Genomic DNA, 18,269 nt, shown 5'->3' with positions numbered 1-18,269 from the left:
GAGAAAGAAATGTTTCCCTCAGAGGTGACAGACAGCCTTCAAGAACTTTGCATTTAATTAAATGTTTCAAGGAGTGATATCTGAGCAGGCGTTGCAGAATCCCACACTCTACAACTTAGGAAAGGGGCTAGACGGCCCATTTAGAGATCTGGGAGGGTGAACTGACTTCCTACTAGGACCCTCACCCGAAGCCTACAGAGCACACAATGACAAAAGCCCTCTCCCAGTAACTTCATATACTGGCACTGGGGGGTGGGAACGAGGTGTGGAGTTTAGGCCTAGCCTGATACTAATAATATTCTTGGACAGTTAAACGGAAGGAAAAATTGCTTCCTGCTAAAACACCAGCCAAGAACTCCTAGAAGAAGGTGCCTGAACTGGATTTCTCTTGCCTGCCTGATAAGGGTGACTAGTCATGCCAGTTTCTCCAAGTTTGCTTTGGTTTTACCACTGAAAGAGCCACATTTTGGGAAAGTCCTCAGACCTGGGCAAAGCCAGATGGCAAGTTACCCCACTGCTTGAAGACATGCAGATGACCAATGACTGGACTTTCATGTTCCAGTGATTTAGACATTCAGAGAGGAAAGAGCATGGGGAAGAGCAGGTGGGGAAGGCATGGTGGGGTAGATTCTATGTAAGTGAAGATACTGTGGCAATCAAGTGTTGGGTCTATAAAAGAGCACAGGGCTCAAAAATAGCCAGTAAATGTGTGAGATTTTTGTGGGAGTCAAAAGTGTTGGTGGAGGGGTCACTCCATCAGCTTCCCCCTATGTCCCTTCCACTAGCTGGCCAATGTCAACTGGCTAGTGGAAGGTGTCCACTATAATTTAGTAGACAGAACTATTCTAGATGTGCAATCTCAAACATTGTGTCATGGTTTACTCCTTCTTCACCTTCATTTCAATTATTCACAACTTGAATTTCCAGGTTCTCAGTGAGTCTCTGCCTTACAAAATCCACCCACATTGAAAGAGATTGACTTAGTAAGTAGACCACAGTCCAGGGTTTTCCACCTCACCCTCTCTCTGCGACAGTTTGAGTGAATGGGAAAACTTGCTGTCAAAGAGACGTGGTTAAACTAACATAAGTACAAAGTATTTCTTATAAAGCTCTATTGTAATAATGACTATAATCCTATTTTAAATGCATGCTATGTAGTAGATACTATTCTAGAAGTTTTATATACATTATCAAAATTTAATTCCCATAATAATCCTATGAGTTAGGTTTTTATTATTTCTCCACTTTGGAGATGAAGAAATAAAGGGTTGGCGAGATTAAATAATTGCCCAATGTCAAAGTCAAGAGTAACCCCAGGTCTTCTAATTTCAGCTTACTTCATTGTACACACTGGGGCACTTTCTACAGGATGGTTACAAGTGGGGGGAGGGCGGAATTAAGCAAAAAAAAAAAACAACAGATATGTCTTGGAAAAAGTCCAATCAGAGTGCTCCTTAGAGGTGAGGATGATGAAGCTTCATCTCACATACTTTGGACATGTTGTTAGGAGGGACCGGTCCTTGGAGAGGGCCATCATTCTAGAAAAGGTGGACGATCAGAGAAGGACTGCAAGACTGCGATAAGATGGATGGACACAGTGACTGCGGCAATGTGCCCAAGTATGTCTTAGATGATTAGATTAGAATGGCACAGGACAAGACAGGATTCACAGGGCTACTATGAGTCATACCCAACTTGACAGCACCTAACAACTATAACAACAACAGGGACAGAGTGACAGTTGTAAAAGCACACTGGCAGGGACACTATGAAGGCTGAGCTTCCGTTCTCAGCTCATCATTGCTAACAACCTGAGAATCCAGAACAAGGATTCCTTTCATTCACTAGGATTCCAGTTACTGCTCTGAGACCGTGGTGACTTCACACCACAGTCTTAGAGTCCAAATCCAGCTTGCCTCTCTCTGGTGCATTCGAGGGCATACAGTCACACTTCACGTCTCAGGGGTGGTGTCCATTCTCTCCTGGTTAAGGCCAAAAGCCTGTGGGCAACAAAGCTGTGTCACTACTAAGTTGGAATACTGTCATAACATCTACGCACTTGGACTTGATGAGACGTGACGTGGGGGCATTCATTCTTCCACTCATTCATTCAGTTAGTCTTTGGACAATGGAAACAGTCAACATACTTGGCTGCTAACTGAAAAGCTGGAAGTTTGAATCCACTCCAAGGTGCCTCAAAAGAAAGACCTGGTGACCAACTCCCCCCGCCCCAAATCATCCCCTGGGAACCCTATACACACATTCTACTCTGACACACATGGGAACCCTGTGAGTTGGAACTGATCAGAAAGCCTCCTTCCCTCCTCTAGTGAGGACAGAGATGCTGGAGCAGCATTGAGGGCAAACAGTGTGAGCGCTGTGACAGGAGTTGTTTCGGCTGTTACAGAAGTGCATGAGTGGGCCCAACCCCAAACAAGAAGGGAGATTAGGGAAGATATCCTGAAGAAGGAAAGGCATCCTCAGAAAAGGCAAGAGAAAGCCATGATAGTGGAGGACCGGTCTGGGCGTAAGGAGCTCTGGTGGCCTAGTGGTGAGGACCTGTACTGCCAACCCAATGCAGTTTGAATCCACCAGCTGCTCCGCGGATGAAGGGCTGTCTCCTCCTGCGTCATTTACTGCCTCTGAAAACCTGCTGGAAGGTCATCTATGAGTCAGTTCCGATTTGAAGGTACATAACAACATGGTTAGAGGTTAGGAAAGTATGATGTTTGAGAGAAAAAAAAAAAAGTATGTCTCGAGCTTAAACTTTAAGGCTGAACATGATATGAGTGAGGCCGACTCCTGAGCAGGGCACCCAGGTCCTAGGGTGTCTGTGAGTTATGTTAAGTGGTGTAGACTTCATACAGGGGACCTCTGAATGCATTTTAAGCAGAGAACTGCTAAAAGCAGGCACGGTCATGGAAAGATGACTCTGGTGAAAAGAGACTGGAAGGCAAAGAGACAGAGTTGGGGGTGAGGAAGAGGGAGGGCCAGGACACTCTTGTAATAGGAAAGAAATGGTGGCAGCCTTGACTAGGGTAGTAGCATTGAGGATGGAGAGAAATGGAGAGATTCCAGCTCTATTTATGAGGTAGAATCAGCAAGGGCTTGGGGATTGATGGGGTGCTGGGGAGGGGGGAGAAAGGGATGAGAGTGACAAATGTAAACCCAGCTCTGGCTGAGATAGATGGGTGGATATTGGTGCCCCATTCTTTCGGAAGCTATAATATCCAGAGGACAATCTGGGAGTAGAGAACGAAGTTCACTTTAGACACTGATTTGGAGAGCTCTGGTGATGTTTACAGACAGTTGTACTGCCAGTCCAGGGACCACGTTTCTCCGGCAGTTCAAAGTCACTCTGCTGGCATTCAAACCCAGGAAGGAAAGTCCCTCAGTGTAAGTGTTCACAGATATGCAGGGCTACTGTCCGTACTCTCAGGCTCCTACTAGCTGGGTAAACCACTTAGCAGTGGGAGTAAGAGAAGCTGAGCTGCTGGATCTCATACGCCTCCAGGCCACCGACATCAGAGTGGCAAGAAGGAAGGACACCCTTGAAGGTAGTTAATAGAAAACAGTGATCATCATTTTAGCCCAATTCAGCTCTAACGTAAGTTTGGCTCAGAATTAGTGGTTTAGGGGAGTAGTCGCAATATTCCGTACACATCTTTCCTTGGGGATTTACAGCCATGGAAAGCCCTGAAGTATCAGGTATGACTTGGATCTTCAGTGAAAGAGAGAAGGGAACCTGAGGAGATCTAATGGCCCAGTAGTTAGCGATACCAACAAAAAGGTTGGTTGTTCCAGCCTACCAGGTGCTCTGTGGTGGGGAAGGTGGGGCAAACTGCTTCTGGAAAGACTGTTGTTGTTGTTAGGTGTTGTCAATTTGTTAATGACTCTCAGCGACCCTATGAACAGCCAACCTGAACCCTGCCCCATCCTGTGCCACTTTCAGCCTACGAGACAGTTCTCTGTTCAGAGCTGCAAAGAGTCAGAATTGACTCAATGACAACAGGGGGTTTTGTTTGTTTGTTTAGGAAACTTATTTACTTTTAATGTAAATACAGTTTTACTAAGGCTGACAATCTAGTTTCTCAGGTCATATACTGGTGTGTGAATGTGTGTATGTGTTTGTGTCTACATGTGTATATATGTGGAGTCTTTTTTGTTTTTTGGTGAGGGGGCAAATACTAAAATGTACCAGAAAGACTATGCCATAGTAAGGAACCATGGAAATAAAGAGGGAAAAAAGTAAACGTTAAAAGCAAAGCCACTTGGAGTCATTAATAAAAGGGTAAATAGCCCCTCATATCCAAATTGATAAGAAGGAGTTACATTCAATTTAGAATGTCCTGATTAAGGAATCAGGGAAGTGTGTAATCCAGTCCAGAGAAATTCCTCCCTCGTGTGATTAAATGAAAAAATAATGTTAGGGTTCATGGGGATAAGCTTCAGTTATCTAGAAAATCCACTTAAAAACACCTCATTCCCCAGCAGTGACAGAGAAATGAGGCAGCGCTGCAGCGAGTCAATTATCTCCTCTGCTGAAGGTGAATAAAAACTATCATCATTGTAATTATAACAGGACTTTGCCTTCTTCCACAGATAATCGCAAATTCTTTCCAATTTGGCCTTGGAATGTCACTCCCCCTCTTCCGTCACTGACTCTCCTTCCTAATTACATTTGGCTTTGGTTGATTTTTCAAGAGGGCGAATCTTCTCTGGGCAGAAGTGAGAGGTGAAGGGGCACGCAGAGCTGTGTGACCTGGCTGGTTCTCATCTTTTAAGGTAGATAACTCATGACTGCCTTTCCTTACTCTATAATCTATCTGCTAAACACACCAGGGAGCACTGGTTGCCTAGTAGAAAGGAGTTGTGCTGCCATCTCAAAGGCATAAGGTTCGAATCCACCAGCTGCTCCATGGGAGAAAGATAGGCAATCTCCTTCTGTGTATATAAACTGCCTCTGAAAACCTGCTGGAGGGTGATGGTATACAACAAAAAATTGCTTCAGGTCTGATGCACCTCTGGCTCACCTGCCTTGGCCCTTGTGGTATCATCGTGTAATTGGGCTTGAAACACTTTGAAATTTGTAACAATGGTTGAGAGAGAAATACCAAGCAATGCTGTAAAGGCATAAACTGCACTTCTTCATTTAATTATCACTACAGCCCATTTGCAGGGAGGGTTATTATTAACCCATTTTGCAGATGAGGAAACAGAGGTTTAGAGAGGTTCAGTAACTTGCACAAAGTCACACAGCTAGGGAGTGACGGGGAGTCTAAACTTTTAAACTGCGACTATCTTGTTGGACATGAAAGAATGGGGAGAATGTCAGAAGCTGGCTGTCAGCTTGGGCTTTAGCAGGTACTTTGGATAATCCACAAAGAGATGAGAACACAGAGGTTCATTTTCCAAATGCTTTACTCAGGAATTGGTTTATACAAGGATGGTGGCCCCAGGTTTCCTACAACTTGACCATATTTCCAGAATTTTATTCTTTTTAGTTGAGGCTCAATATAAAGAAAACAAAGATCCTCACCACTGGGCCAATCAGTAGTATCATGATAGACGATGAAGAGTTTGAGACTGTTCACAGCTTTAGTTTGCTTGGCTCCACAGTTAACACTCTTGGCACCAGCAGCCAGGAAATTAAAAGATATATTGTGATGGGTAAGTCTGCTGTTAGAGACCTCTCCAAAGTACTGAAGAGCAATAATATCACTCTGGGGACTAAGGTGCACCTGATAGAGGCCATAGTCTTTGCAATTACTTGTAATGTGTCAGAGAGCTGGAGAATGACTAGGGATGGTAGAAGGAGAACTGATGCCTTTGAGCTGTGGTATTGGAGAAAAGTCACTGAATCAATCCACCTCATAGAGGGTCTTCCTCTCCTGCGCTGTTCCTCCACCCTCCCAAGCATGACATTCTTCTCCAAGGACTAGTCCCTTTTGCAACATGTCCGGATGAGAATCTTTGTTTTCTTGATGTTGAGCCTCAATCCATATTGAAGACTACCATCCTTGACCTTCCACAGTAAGTGTTTCAGGTCTTCCTCAGTTTCAGCAAGACAGGTTGCGTCATCTGCATAACACAGGTTTGTTGATGAGTCTTCCTCCTATTCTGATGCTGCATTCCTCTTCATAGAGCCCAGACTCCCAGATGATTTGTTCCACATATAAACTCAAAATGGAGATAGGACACATGCCTGGTGTACACCCTTCCCAATTTTATGTGTGTACCATCAAATGGATCTGATATAGGAGGAGACTGCCCCTCCTTCTTTAGCAGAGCATCTGGTGGACTCGAACCACATATCTCTGGGATTGCAGTGCAGCTTCTTGCCACTAGGCTACCAGAGCTCCCTAAATTTTGAACCATGCAGTGTTTCCTTGCTCTGTTCTGACAACTGTCTCTTGGTCCAAGTATGTTTATAGACATAAACAACTAAAAATGCTTAGGGTTCCCCTCCCTTTGCTATTTTTTCTCTTCGAGAAAAACAATTTAATCAAACTACTGTTTTTTTGAAATCACACAAGCTTAGGTCCCTGTGTTTCCTCAGCCCTATTAGACTTGAACACTTCCTAGTTTGGGGGTGGGCAAACGTAGTGCTGAGAAGGGCTAGCCAGATCTCTCAAGTGTCCAAAGAGCTCTTCTTATCTACTTATGGAAATTCACTTCTTAGATGCTCATTAGAATAACCCCAGGCATTCTGGTCTGGAGTTGGGCCTAGGCAGGTCTTTTCAGGAAGCTCCCAGGTGAGAACCACTATCCTCCTCATGATCTCTGTTCTCATGGGTTTCAGGGATAATCGGCAGGAGGGCACCTGGGCCAGAACGGTCTGGGAGTTAGATAGTTCATCCCATTTCATAGATGGGAACCCTGAGGCTCAGCAATGAAGAGCAGCCCACTGAAGTAAGAAGGCTCAGAGGGTAGAAATGGGCCTGGAAGCCACTGATCTTCAGCTCTGGCCTATACCGTGGCCTGTGGCAAGCCACGTCTCCTTACCCCCAGTGATGCAATGATGAGGCACAGTCTGCACACCTCTCAAGAAAGCAGCGTGGCCTCCACATCCTCCACCCCACCCCTAGAAGACGCAGGGGAGCCATCGGGTCACGGGACAACTTCTGGGCTAACAAAGCGGCAGGCACCGTGGCAGAGATGGAGCAGCAGCCGCCCGAAGCCATTGCAGCTGATAAATAAAGTGCCTTCCCAGTGAAAGAGGCCATTTGTCAACCCACTTGCTCCACTAAAAGCACAGGTATGTTCTCAGCACCGGGGGCCGCTCCACTACCACCTCCCGTTCCCGGGCAAAACCAATCAGGAGTTGGTGATCCTCCCCAACAGGACATGTGGCGGTTGAGGGGCGGGGTTGTCACAATGACCAGGGACAGTCGTGCACTGAAGATCTGTGCCCTCCACGTGGTGTCCTCACTGAGAAGCAAGGACAGAGTCTTTTTTGGTCCTGATGTGGTGTGAGTCTATGCCCTGTTGCTAAAATGCCTTGGTTGGGAAAAACATCAGAGGGAACAGTGGTGGGAAAATCCTATGTGGAAAAGGGAAATTCGAGGTGGTTTCTCAGTTCCGAGCTAAGCCTACACCCAGCCCCCTATCTTCTCAACAGTTAGATTGCTGGAATTAAATATTAATAGACCAATGTGCCATAGATTAAAACCCAAATCTCCTGACACAGTCCCTAAGCTTGGAAGATGCTGACAGCACAGGATTATAATGATGTATCATTAGCTCTTAGTGATCTATTTATTACACTTGTGTTGTTTAGCCATGTTATCTATATCTCCCTTAAACCACTGAGGGGGGCTGGGCTCCACAGCAGCTCTGGGAAGTGAAGCCTGCACGACATCTCTAGCCCCTGAATTGATTCTTTGAACTGATAGATACTGAGAGAGACCTACTGGTCAGAAAAGAGCCACCCTGTAGGCTTTCCAAGGCTGTAAATCTTTACAGAAGCAGCTGACAGATGTGAACTGATGGACTTCTGATTGTTGTTAAGTGCGTTGAGTTGTAGAAGACTCATAGCGATTCTAAGAACGAAAGACTTGAACATCTGTATAAGTTTCATCGTTTCTCCATGTTCATAGAGTTTCTGGAGACAAGCTATTTTGGAAATGGATGCCACTCCTGCTTCCAAGCCTGTTTTAATCATTGAGCTCCACCAAACACCGTCCACCATGGGTAACCATTATCACATTTGACACATCAGTATCACAGTGGTTAGCATCACAGCAACCACAAGTTACCTCTGTACAGCAATTTGACAGACCAGTACTATACCACTTAGAAGAATGTTTGACTAAAAATAATTAAAATCAGGCCTGAGGGCTGCAGATTAAAATCATCGACCTTTGGCTTGGTAGAATCACTTTCTATCCACTGGGCCAACAGAGCTCCCTCTATGACTCACAGCAATTCTATGGACAACAGATCTAACCCTTGCCCCATCCTATGCCATCCCCACAATCCAAGACATGCTCAAGCCCATTGCTACAGTCACTGTATCAATCCATCGTGTTGCGCATCTTCTTTTCTTCTCTGACCTTCCACTTCTCTCAGCGTGGTGTCACTTTCCAAGGACTGGAACTTTAAACTGTTATTTATTGTTGTTAAGTGCTGTTGACTCGTAGATGACTCATAGCGACCCTTTGAATGAAAAGGCCTGAACACCTGTATATCTTTCATCTTCATCATTTCTCTAAGTTCACAGAGTTTCTGAAGGCAAGTTCTTTCAGAAGTGGATGCCACTCCTGCTTCCAAGCTCGTTTAGCAGCCCCGTATTTAATCCACCGCGCCAGAAAGGCTCCAAACCAAAGAAGCAAACCCGTTGCTGCTGAGCTGACTCCAAATCATTAAACCTTCTATGAGGAGGAAACACCCTGTAAGGATACCCAAGCCTGGAATCCTTGCAGAATTACAATTTCTCTCACAAAGTGGTTGGTGGGATTGAACTGCTGACGTTCGGTTAGCAGCTGAGTGCTAAATCACTGCACCACCAGGGCTCCTACTATGTCTTCTGTGAGTCAGCTGCATCCCCTCGGGTTATTTCATTTAGTCCTCTTCATAAGTGGGAATATTTCATTGTATTTACTCATCCCCTTGCCTTGCTTCAAAGGAAATGTAAGGGAAGCCATGTGAGGTGGGGTTATGTGTCCTGTTTCTCAAGGGAGGAAACTGAGGGCGAGGACACTAACTAGCTCAGGATTTCTCAATCTCAGCACTACTGACTTTTTGAGCGGGACATTGCCTGGCTGTGGAGGCTGTCCTCTGCACTGGCCGATATTTAACAACATCCCTGACCTCTGCCCATCCACCAGATGTCAGTAGCAACCCTTGCTTCCAGTTGTGACAACCAAAAATGTCTTTAACCCATTGCTTTCCAGTGAAGTACAACTCCCAGTGCCCCTAGAGGACAGAGCCTCATAAGGTTTCCAAGGCTGTAAATGCTTATGGAAGTAGAGTGCCTCATTTCTCTCCTCAGATTTGCTCATGGACTGTCTGGCAGGTTCAAACTAGGGAGTTCTTGGTCAGCAGCTCAATGCTTAATCCATTGTGTCACTAGGATTCTTTAGGAACAAAACTATCCCACTGCTGGTGGGAGGGGGATGTTACCTACTGCCAAGGAGTCAGTTCTGACTCAGTGACTTTCCAACCGGGTCTCGAGGCTGTAAATCTTTATGGGAGGGGACTGCCCATTTCTCTCCTGAGAAGGGGCTGTTAGATTCGAACCACCGACCTTACCACCAGGCCATCAAGGCTGTTTGTCAAGCAGTTAAGACAGTGAAGAATGTGCTTTGGGAGCAGAATCATCCCTGATTGTAAAAGGCAGGGCTGAGTCTTTTTTACTCCTAGTTTTCAGAGGTCATCTTAGGCCCCTCCACAGTTTACAGCTGGGAAATCCAGGGCCAGAGAAGCTGAGTGACTCGTCTGTGGCCACACAGCTAATGAACAGTAGAGTTGGATTCAAAGCTAGATGGTTGTTGTCGGTCTAGGGCTCTTTCCATCCCACAGCAGCTTTTTGGGAAATGAAGGTGACTTAAGTCATGCATTCAAACAAACAGTTACCGAGCCTTGTTATGTGCTCTCTGGTGGCATAGTCTGCAGGGAATTGTTCTCCTAACTAAAAGCGGTGCTCTCCTAAAAGCTGTGCCTCTCTGCCAGTTCGAATCCACCAGTAGCTCCACTGGAGAAAGATAGACAGTCTCATCCCATGAGATTTACAGCCTCAGAAAACCTGCTGGAGGGCCAGCTCTGAGTCGATTCTGGCTCCATAGCAATGGTATTTTTTTCTGCTTTAGTTTTATTTTGCAAGAATCTGTGCTTTAATTCTGAAGGCTGTTCGAATCCACCAGCTGCTTCGCAGAAGGATGGGCAATCTCCTCCTGAGCAATTAACTGCCTCTGAACACCCGCCTGGGGGTCAGCTATGGATAGGTTCTGACTAGATGGTACACAACAATAACAGCAATTTTGGGCTAGAAATGCTAGTGGTGCAGTTGATTAAGCACTGGGCCACATATACAAAGGTTGAACCCACCAGCCACTCCACAGGAGAAACATGAAGCTGTCTGCTTCTGTCAAGATTTTCAGCCTCAGAAACCTAATCCTGTTGAGTTGTTCTGAGTTTGAATCTACTCGCTGTCAGTTATTATATATCTGGGGCAAAATGCTAACAACTGTGTTAGAAATTGAGAAACAGGAAATCCTGACCCCTCAGAGCAGGGGGTAAGTAGAGGGCCACTGGGGAAGCTGTTGCGGGCAGCAAGGACAGAGGAGCACACTCCATTTTCAGGGTGGGATCGAGAGGCCTGGGGCAGGCAGGGTCTGGGGTAGCCGGGTGGGCGGAGGCAATGAAGCCAGAGGGCACATTAAAAAGGCCTGAGCGAAGGCAGCTGCTTCAGCTCATTACTTTCCTCATCTCTGCTGCCACAGCCTTCAAAAGTCTTTCCCATCCCCAAGGCAACCAGGTCCATTTTAATGAGACAGCCCTCCATCAAAATAGTAGAAGGGAGAGGGGAGACTCAGCCACACAACTTTATCAGGCCTGCATCTCCCCAAGGATGGATGAACCTGGAAAGCACCAGGGCCCTGGGCTGCTGGATATTCCAGCACTTCTACACCTCCACTCCTCTGGGTCTTCAGGGATCCCCTATTAAAATGCAAATAACCCCACCTCTGTGTACAGGTGTGTGTTTGTGCCTCGATGGGGGTGGGGAGGTCACACCTCGAGTCATTAACAGTCATTAATATACTAAATATCTGCTAACCTCTCAGTGCCAATTAGCAGTCACTACCAGTCAGGCTAGAAAGCGGGTTGTGTGTCTGTCTGTTAACCTGCTTTTGGAGAGAGGTGATAGGAAGGTGCGAAAGTCAAATTTATCAACTTGACTAGGATCTTGTCTGGAGGCAGACAGATACCGGGCTGTGCGGACAAAGGAGGGGAAGGAAAGGCGGTGGGAGGGGCTTTGCAGGTCTTGTCAAATCCCCACTGCGCGGCAGATGGGGCCAGGGTGGGTGTGGTTTGGTGATTTGCCCACAACTTCACAGCAAGTGTTATCTCTGGCCTGTTCCTCAGATGTGGACTTTCAGCAACAGGCCTCAGAAGTGAGGAGGATGCGGCCAGGTGGAACCTGGAAGATGTGACATTGGAGGACGGGCAGCTAAGAGCTGTGCAGAGCATCATGGTTCAAGGTAGGAGGGGTCCAGGCTGCAGCACCCATGAGGGCTCCGGCCATGCTTATCAGAGAGACAGGGGCGGCTGCCTTGGCCTCCCTACCAGATGGTTGGTCCTGCACTGTGGCTCCTGAGATGTTCGAATCCAAGTTGAAAGCATGCACCCCTGTCCACCCTTGAAGCCTCTGGTCCGGGGCTCTACCCATTTCTGGGATCAATGTTTCAATGTCACTTTTGCCTGGTGCCCTTCAATAATGAGGTCAGTGGGGGCAATGGGCAAGCTGGGGGCTGCCCCAACGGACGCTGGAGCCAACCAGAGTTAGCCTGTCCTGAGCGCTGTTCAAACCCTCCCTGCACCTTTCCCAGGCTTTTAATGAGGGCCCAGCTCCCGGCTGCCCAGCTCCATCTGATCTGCCTGCATCACTGCCTTTGAAGCTTCCCAGCCCCAAAGACCATTTATCTCCACAATTTGCTTAGAAAGCCTCATAAATCATGTCTGTGCACAAAGGAATTACCTCTTTAGAAGAGTCTTTCAAAGGAGGTTGGCAAAGGCACCACAGACCCGCCAGAGGCCACAAGCTGGCCTAAGTCCTCCACAGCCTGGGCTCTCCACAGTGCACCCACACTTCACTTCCTTTGAGCTCACCAGCAGTGCTCCCCTGGGGAGGGCTTGCCAGGTGGGGATCAAGGGAATTTAGTGACGCTTTCTGGTGTGAAATGAGACCCCCAGATTTGGACTCTGAGGAAAAAGAACCTACAGTGGACATGAAGAAGGTTGTAAGAAAGTCCTTGGGTCCAGGCTGCCTTCCTGTGGGGAGTGAACTCAACAACACTGTTGCCACTTCCCACAATTTCACTTCCTTCCAGCTTCTTCAGACAGTGAGGGCTGGGCTGGTAGAAAAAGCACTTGGTACAGAGAGTCCACTTAGCTGACATTTCCCTGACTCTTGCCATGGACCTTGAGCAAAACACTACCCATCAGACTTCAGTTTCTCTCTTAGCAGAGAGAAAAAATGAGCCTAGATAAAAAAAACACTAAATTTCCTTGCTGTTATGTCATAACTGATGCTCCAGCAGATTTTCAGAGGCTGCAAATGGCATAGGAAGAGATTGCCTGCCCTTCTCCGGCACAGCAGCTGGTGGATTTGAATTGCATACCTTTGGGTTGGCAGCACAATTTCCTACCGCTAGGCCACCAGAGTTCCTAAGACCAGATCAGTGGATGTTAAATGTGACCTCTGGAGTCCAATGGGGTCCTGTGCCTGGGTTGGGGAGCTAGGACCATGACTGGGACCCTGGACAACCCTCCCCATCCCTCAAGTAGAGCTTCCTACTTCTGTTTTCTATTGGGTTCTCCTTCAAGGGCAAAGGATGAGGCAGCTAAAAGGAAAGGAGCTGGCAACAACTTTACTTCCTAAGGCTTTTTCTGCCTTTCACTCAGACTCACTCATTGTCATCACATCAGGACTGATGCATAGCTCACCCTCCACTTTGGTTTTCGAGGCTCTAAATTGCATGAGTGGAGATTGTTCATCTTTGTCCCTGAACCACTGGTGGATTTGAATCACCAAAGAAGCTTGGCTTTGGGTCAGCAGCACAACTCTCTCTCTAAACTACGCCACCAGAATGCCCTTTTCTGCCTTTAAAGGTCTACGTTTAATCCCACTCACGGTCAGGAAGTTCTTCCTTATATCTATCTAACTGTCAGATTTCTTGCTGCCGCTTAAACTAAGTGCTTTTCTTTCACTCAGTCACTCATTGAACAGACACTTCAAGGCTCAGCACTGCTGTGTGCACTTGTGGGGAAGCAGTCGGCATAGGACACCAGGTCTCTGTCCACAAGGACCTTCCTGTCACTGCTGACCAGAGCCCATGGGAAATAAGCAGGAAGCAAAAAAGATGCAGTGGGCATGGAGGCCGTAGTGGAGAGGCCCGGTTCCCTCCGGGGTGCACAGACCACTTCTGAATGAAAGCCGGACTGACCTACTGAGTTACTGTTCATTAGGAGGCTGGAGGCCTTTCCCATCAGGTTAGGAAGGTGAGAGAGAGGTGAGGCCCTTGGGGAGGGGCATTTGGACCTGAAAATCCCTCTGACTCCTGCAAATCAGCAATCTTCTGCTCTAGACTCACCTGGGCTCTGATGGCTGTCCTGCGAGGTTTATGTCAAAATTGTCCCCAAGGACACAGGTTCACGTCTGAGCCACTCTGTCAGCAAAGGCAGTACTTGGAGTGACTGGTGCACTTGGTACACAGAGTCCACTTAGCTGACATTATTGAGTCCAGGTGGGGTAGGGTTTACAAAGAATAGGCCAAGTCTTCACCCTCAGGGTTCATTCTTATTGGTCTGGGTTATAGGTTACAGGCTGGGAGAGGTGCTGCCTGGAGGGGGAAGGGTGGGGAGGTTGGAGATGGGGTGAGGAGGAAGAGGTTTAATCCTATGGACCCTGTGAAAGAAATGGAATTTGCTTTCGGATACTGAAGGAAGGATTAGGACTTGAACAGGTTAATGAAGAGAAGATAGTATATGGAGAGGACAGCAAAATCAAAGAGGAAGGAGGGAAGATCCAGGGTTGGGGGACCAAGGTAGGGTAGAGGGCCGTGCCCAGGGATGGATTCCCCAACCATCAAGAGACACACAGGCTTAATTGTGCTCATTTGCTAATCTGTATCCATCAACACTGCGAGCGGCCCTGCTGGTGTCTAAAATGCCTGTGGCACAGCTTTCCTTATCATAGCAACACAGAAGTCATCCCGGTACAGCAAACTGACATCCAAGTGCTGTCCCCTAAGTGTAAACTAGAAACAAGCCAGCAAGAAATGGTGCTGGAGAAGAGTCCTGACCCATGGACCCCCCAAAACAGAACAAACAAGTAAGTCTTGGAGAAAGTGCAACCAGAGTGCTTCTTAGAAGCAAGGATGGTGAAGCTTTATCTCACATACTGTTGCTTATGTTGTCAGGACGGCCTTGTCTTTGGAAAAAGACATCATGCTGGGAAAGGTGGAGGGTTGGAGAAAGAGAAGAAAAACCCTCAGTGAGAGGGGCTGACCCAGAGACAGTAACAATGGGCTACTGTGAGGATGGTGCAGGACAGGTCGAGGTTCGGATCTGTTGTTCACAGGGTTGCTAAGAGGCCTGGCTGACTCCAAGGTATCTAATAACAACAAAATTTAATCTGCAGTGAACCATTTTACCTGCTTTTCACTGCGTAAAATTCATATGAAACTGCTCACTACAGATAAATAAACACAATTAAATGCACTTTGTTTACTGTAAGTGGGTACATAAGATGCTTCCTGGTCAATCCACCCCGGGTGCGACTATTTCCAGCAAGCTTGTGTAGCTCTGGGGAGCCGGATGAGGTGTTTTGTTTCTTGCACGCAAACTACACTGCTGCTTCTCTAACTCTGACCTTGGGACCAGCTTTATTTTGCCAAAGGGTTTGGACTGGGCCTGGCTAGTATGTGACTCCCCAGAGGAGTCTGACCAGCATGCTACCACACTGGCTTATATGTGCGTCAGTGAGAGGGGCCTCTCGACATGTGCGTGGTTCAGCAATGTCGAGATTGCGATGTGTTTCTGAACATTTACTCTGAATTCTGTCACTGAGCTGTGGGTCTACAGACCACACTCTGAACAGCACTGAGCTAGAACACAGTCCAGAAAGAGAGGTGAATGGCAAAATTCAGACAGGCTTCTAGGTTATTTTCAGGTTATTTATTTACTGGGCCCTCAGCAGGAGCGTTCTTGCTTGCCGGAAATGGGAGAGGACCTGAAGTGCTTGCTGCAGAATGTTGAAGACTGCAGTCTTCAATATGGATTGCAGCTCAAGATCAAGAAAACAAAGATTCTCACCACTGGGCTAATTGGCAGCATCATGATAGATGGAGAAGAGATTGAGACTGTTAAAAATTTCAGCTTGCTCAGGTCCACAATTAACAATCTTGGTACCAGCAGTCAGAAAATCAAAAGACAAATTGCACTGAGAAAATCTGCTGCCAGAGACCTCTCCAGAGTACTGAAGTACACAGATGTCACTCTAGAGACTAAGGTGCATCTGATCCAGGCCATGGTCTTTGCAATTACTTGATATGCATCAGAGAGCCAGAAAATTACTAAGGATGACAGAAGAATTATTGATGTCTTTGAGTTGTGGTACTAGAGAAGAATACTGAACATACCATGGACTGCCAAGAGAACAAACAGGTCTACCCTAGACAGGGTGAAACCAAGTTACTCCTTGGAAGCAAGGATTTTGAAGCTCCATCTGACATACTTTTGGCATGTTGCCAAGAAGGACAAGTGTTTGGAGAAGAATATCATACTTGGAAGGGTGGAGGGACAGTGCAGGAGATGGAGACCTTGTATGAAATGGATTGATACAGTAACTGGGGTTATGGGGGCAGGTATGTCAGAGACAGTGAGACTGACTCGGGACAGGGTCCCTATGAGTTGCAGTCAATTTGACGGCATACAACAACAATAGGATTGCCAGCTTCTTGGCCTTTCTGCCTCCTGTGGGAAGGCCTGTGCATGCTCTAAGGCCTCCTGTACAGTCTTAAGGACCAGGAACTTAAATATGAGAAATGTAATCAAGGACGATACTGCTGTCATATGCTGTCACAATGGACCAATGCATAGCTGACCCTCCAGTAGGTTTTCAAAGGCTATAAATCACTCGGAAACAGATTGCCCATCTTTCTCCCACAGAGAAGCTAGTGAGTCTGAACTCTGTACCTCTGGGTTGGCAGTGCAATTCCTTACCCTTAAGCCGCCAAAGCTCCCTATGTATGATATTAACACGTTGCTGCAAATGATGGCTATAGCCGTCCTGCACATTTTAATCCATTTTCACTTCCAAATATACGACTGACACTCAATTTCATATGGCAGTCATAAACAATTGGAAAAAAAATTGTGTTTCTAAGCACAGTGATCAATTTAAAAGTGTGTGGCAACGTGTTAAGGAAGGAGAGGGAGCAAATGCTCACACGCATTGAAAAGAATCAATGTTCCTACGGGGTGGTGTCGTCTCTTTGGGTGATTCCCAAAGGCAGTGCTTCTCTGTTGGTCTGAATCCACCAGTGACTGACTCTCTTCAAGGCAGAAGGATGGACAATGCCTTCCTGTGAGATTTATGGCCTCTGAAACAATCTGGAGGGTCAGCTAGGAGTTAGCTCTGACTTGATAGCAATGAAATTTTGAATATAAGACACTACAGGCAACGGAAGGCAATGAAAGACAATTACAGTTCTCCTTGAGGATATCAAAAGAAGTTATCTTCCTAAACAATATGGTAAACTTGATTTTTGGAATAGTGTTTATATATACCACACTTGAGACCTTCCAAAGTACCTTTATGCTTATAGGTCACCAAAGCAAAGCCTGACATCCTCATTGCTCAGATGGAGATACTGAGGCCTAGAGAAGCCAAGCAGATTGTCTGAGGGGCTCTGATCTAGTGAGCGGGAGAATAGACTCCAGGCCTACAGATTCTGATCTCACCCACCACTTCCCATGGCACTGCTTTCTCTGTGGAGTCATGTAATACAGGACCCACCTATCAAGAGAAGCCATGTCTCTCTGGTAATTTGACCAAACACTGCCCATTTGCCCCTGAGCCAGGGAGGGAAGCTCTGAAAGCAGTTCCCAGGAGGGCCTGCCCATCAGAGGACACTCCATCCATCACTGCTGGACAACAACCTTTGGTTTCTCCAGAGAGAAGAGGCTGGAGGGCAAGTGACAAATAGCTTTCCTGTCTATTGAGAGTTATTATCAAAGGATGAGGACTGGCTGCTCTGGGGACCTTCTAAGATAGAGCTGCAGGTCTGGCTAGCTGCTCATTTGTGCACTGACTCAATAAAACTTTATTGAATACCTACTGTGTCCTAGGCACTGAGCATGCTAGGGAGAATAAAGTACTCAAGGTGCTTTCCTGGAGGTAATAGCCCACAAACATAGAGAGACAGCAAGAAAATTAATTTTTTTTAAAATCAGCTTTTATCAAATTAGCTCTAACTCACGGCAATCCTGTATGTCAGAGTAGATCTGTTACACCACAGGGCTTTCAATGGTTCATTTTCCCAGAAGCAGATAACCAGGACTTTCTCCTTAGGTGCATCTGAGTGGGCTTGAACCTTCAACCTTTGGATTAGCAGTTGAACATGTTACTGCTTATACCACGCAGGGACTCCAGTGAGGGAATAAAGATCTTTTTTCTGGCCTTTGTTCAAACTCTAGCTCCTAGAGCATTCTTGGACCAGCCCCTTCCCCTTCTAAAAGTGATCCCCTTGGCTTTATGTTTTCTGTTCAACATCTACTGTATCTGATGCTATGTAATCACAACATTGCACATTAATTTACTTTCATCTTTTTGTTTATTATCCGAGACTCCCACTAGTATATCAGTGTCATGAAGGAAAGAGCTTTGTTTTCTTCACAGACTCAGCGCTTTGACCGGTATCTGTCATTCATGAAACAGATGCTGGCGGCCTACCTGCTGAATGACTTAACAAGGCAATAAGTAAATATGTAATTATGGTGCCACATGAAAAGTGCAAACAAGGGCTTGACAGAAAACAATGGGT

General features: G+C 46.5%; 1 protein-coding gene across 1 annotated transcript in view; it reads right to left on the bottom strand.

The window, feature by feature from the left end:
- The window catches only part of MEGF11 (multiple EGF-like-domains 11), a 345,864-nt gene that overhangs the window by 88,040 nt on the left and 239,555 nt on the right, over window positions 1-18,269 (bottom strand). The gene's annotated exons all lie outside the window — the stretch shown is intronic.

The sequence above is a fragment of the Elephantulus edwardii genome, unplaced genomic scaffold (genome assembly GCF_000299155.1).
Source record: "Elephantulus edwardii isolate Elephantulus edwardi_28Jun2011 unplaced genomic scaffold, EleEdw1.0 scaffold00050, whole genome shotgun sequence".
Classification (NCBI taxonomy): domain Eukaryota; kingdom Metazoa; phylum Chordata; class Mammalia; order Macroscelidea; family Macroscelididae; genus Elephantulus; species Elephantulus edwardii.
This window is presented reverse-complemented; position numbering and strand designations above follow the sequence as displayed.